Below are 3,972 nucleotides of genomic sequence, written 5' to 3'. Positions count from 1 at the left end.
GATGAAATTTAGGACCCCCCAGAGGAACTGAAGTGTTTAGCTCCCCAGGGCTGCAGAGCTTGCTGAGCAGATGCCTGGGAATTATCAGACAATGCAGAATAAGTTGTTTACTCTCCAAGGCAGTGGGATGTAGTCACCACAATGGAATGCCAATATCCCTGTGTAGGAGCAAACTCCTGATCCACTCTCTGCAAAGGCCAATTTCTACTATAGAATCAAGTGAGCTCATAGATTTTAGGAACAAAAGCGCCCACCACATGTCAAGTACACTCCTGGCCTAGGAGCCTGGAATGCCACTAGAGTCTCAGGTCTAAAGTTTAACTTGAGAATTGCTTCATCTATCCCACGAACACTTCTTGGGTATGTATCAAGTTCTATTCTAGTTACTACAAAAAACACAAAATGTGGACACCCTTCGGTGCATCAGAAGTGTTTACTGAGTGCCAGCAGTGCTGTGGATAATGAAGCAACAGTTTGCTTGGGTGATGGTGCATTGCCCATCTCTGTGATCCTGTAGCATGTTGCTTGTACCTCTACAAGGGTCCAATTTGATTTTTTATATTTATTTGTGTATATTTACTTTCCCTTTCCTAGAATTCCTCCAGCACAAGGAATGAAGACTTCATAATAGCTGAATAAAGATAAGTGATTCTGTTACCAGTCGTCAGACATCAACAAAATCAGTGTAATCACCACCGTGATCCTGTTCAACTAACACATACTTGATGCTTATCTACTATGTGTTTAGCATTGTGCAAGGAGCTCTGCAGTGAAATACCTACATTTGCATACTCTTCCCTCTAGGAGCTTACAATCTTTTGTGGGGAGCAGCAGAGGGAGAAAAGATAAATGTCAGTGCAATCCATTATTAAATTAATTAAATGAGAAAGTGCGATAATCCAACAAGGTAGATGGTAAAGGAAGAGGGAGAGAGTGTAGCTGAAAGACATCATGAGGAAGAAAGGACTTCAGCTGGGCTTTGAACAATGGATCAGTGAATTGGAGAGAGGGATGGGTAACAGGACAGAGCGACAGGACAGAGTTTGAGGGAAGACACAGAATTGGGAATGAGGAGGAACTGAGTCTAAAGAAAGCAGAGGGTAAGTGTGAAGCCCTAATAGCAACTTGCATGTTTTCATCACTTTTGCTAATTTCTGAGGTGCAACAAAAGTCAGATTGGAACTGTTTTCTAAATCTACCTGCGTTTCCGGTTGGACACATTTTCTTTTTCCAAAAGCTGATCTGGAAAGATTGCATTCAGAACCCTACAGTCAAGAGAGGTGTTTTGGAAGTCACTCAGGGAAGGTACCTTTACCTTTTATCATCGTGGAAACTAGAGAAATGTCTTTGTCGTCTACATTTAAAGCAGTGGTGCTCAAACTCAAGTTTGCATCAAAATCACCTGGAGAGCCTGTTAGAACACAGATTGCTGGGCCACTCCTGGGGAGTTTCTAGTTCACCAGGTCTGGAGTGGGGCCTGGGAATTTGCATTTTTGACACGTTCTGGGGATGCTGATGGTACAGGTTGGGGACCACACTGTGAGTACCACTGGTCTTGAGACCAAAGCTGAAGTGAGCTTTCCCGAGGTACCGTCTAGTGTTCCTAAGTGCAAGAAGGCTGTGGTGTGCTTTATAGAGAAAATACACCATGTTAGGTAAGCTTGTTTAGGCACAAATGATAGTGCTATCGGCCATGAGTTCAATGCTAATGAGTCACTTATAGGTTTCTTTAAATAGAAACACCTATGAAACAAGCTTGTGTGTTGATCAACTGAGGAAAATGTTGTGACCAGAGGCTTACAGGAGCCTGCGTTTCCTCTTGGAGCAGTGGCTCAGTGTTCACTAATTCAGTGTTCACAGCAACTTTACAGAGCAAAACTGCCAGGAATAATGAGAGGTGACTGTAGGTGACTATGAAACCATCCAGAGTAACTCTGACATAAGTTTCTGCACGTTCTCATGGAAGAGCGCTAACCAGATGGCCCAGATCTGCTTGGTGCCCTTCTCTGCATCTTGTCCCCTTCTGCTTTTCCTCCCCTGCCTGTTCCATGCAGTTTCCTCTCATCCTTTTCCATGCTGGATCTCATGGTCTACTTTTGGGTCCCTTGTCATCATATGCACAGAGTCCTTGGTCATTTCATAGATACATGTTCAAGGTTCATGCCAAATAAAAATTTTATGGAGGCTTATCTATCTTTAATTTATTTGCAAAAATGCCAACTTTCTGCTTTCCTTGTTGCCCAGGGGTAGTTTTTCTTTGCGATCTGTGGCCTGCTTTCTAACCCTAGTACCTTTGTTTTGCATCTGTGTTTTCAGCCAGTTCAGCATTCTCTCTGTTAAGGATTTTTTTTTTTTTCTTTTTAGATGTTTGCTTTGGAGCTGGAAACATGTATTTCACTGTGAAGCACCTTGACACTGCCTGTGTAGTATTGAACTTGCTTTCCACCCTCTGTTATGGTGTGAATGTGTGTGTTTCTCCAAAATTTGGATGTTGAAACCTAACCTCCAATGCCATAGCATGAAGAGGCTAGTTGGGAGGTGATTAGGTGCTTAGGAGGGACTGGGATTAGGGCCCATATAAAAGAGGCCTGAGGGAGCCTGTTTGCCGCTTCTGCCATGTGAGAACACACAGAAGGCATTGTCTATGTGGAACAGGCCCTCCCCAGACACCGAATCTGCTGGTGCCTTGATTTTAGACTTCTCAGCCTCTAGAACTGTGAGAAATGAATTTGCGTTGTTTATGAATTATCCAGTCTAAGGCATCACACTGCGGATGGTTGGGAGGAGTCCATTCTTGCAGGTATAACTATTAGGGTGCATATATATGGGTATGTGTGTGTGTATATATATGCACACACATACCTGTATATTATGTATACCTATATATACAAACACCTATATATATATTCCCTATAGTATATGCACACACACACCCCTATATATTACATGTATATCTATATATAAAATATGTGTATTTTATATGTATATATAGCCTAGTAGGTATATATACACACACCTATATATTTTATATATATACCTATATATAAAATATATATAGGTATATATACCCACATATATATGTATCTTTATATATATATGTAATTATATATATAACTGTTAGGGTGTGTAACTAACCTAACAGTTATAACAGCAGGAATGGCCTTAGACACCCTCCCTCCTCCCAACCATCAGCAGTACTGCCTTAGACCAGATAATTTATAAACAACAGAAATTTATTCCTCACAGTTCTAGAAGCTGGGAAGTCCTGTGTGTGAGTTTATGTGTGTGTGTGTGTGTGTCCTATTGTTGATGCAGGGAATTGTTAATACCCTGAGATAATATTTAATGCCGTCTCATGCCTTAGTAACACATCAACCACCTGCAGCTCTTAACAATCTTTTAGCCATAGGGTAGGAGCCTCAATCCAGGGGCTTATTCTGAGTAATTTGGACTTTGCACACTCTTAGCCCAGGAAGAGGGAAGCAGCCATTGCCCACCTAAAGAGAAAAACTGTTTTTATACTCATATTACTTCTGACACCAAATGTGAGTTTTGTTCACACCAACCAATTCTCCATCTCTCTAGACACCATCCGGGTATGCAGTGATTCCATTCAATTCTGACACTGACTACCCAGAGCCAGTGCAGACTCCATAGGTTAAGGGCTCAGTCCCATAGAAGCCCCCTCTTTCAGATTCCATTCGTAAGTCCAGACTCATACTGGCTATAAAAGGGGGGTTCCCATGACCCCCTCTTTAGGTTCAATAATTTGCTAGACTGGCTCACAGAACTCAGGAAAACCATTTACTTACCAGTTTATTATAAAGGACACAACTCAGGAACAGCCAGGTGGGGGGATGCTCAGGGTGAGGCAGCGGGTGGGGGTGGGGCGTGGAGGGTCCACGCCCTCCCTGGGCTCGTCACCCTCCGAGCACCTCCCTGTTTCCCTCAAGCCAGAAGCTCTCTGAACCC

This window comes from Cynocephalus volans, chromosome 2 (assembly GCF_027409185.1).
Source record: "Cynocephalus volans isolate mCynVol1 chromosome 2, mCynVol1.pri, whole genome shotgun sequence".
NCBI classification, from domain to species: domain Eukaryota; kingdom Metazoa; phylum Chordata; class Mammalia; order Dermoptera; family Cynocephalidae; genus Cynocephalus; species Cynocephalus volans.
The sequence above is the reverse complement of the archived record's forward strand: the minus strand, read 5'-3'. Positions refer to the sequence as shown.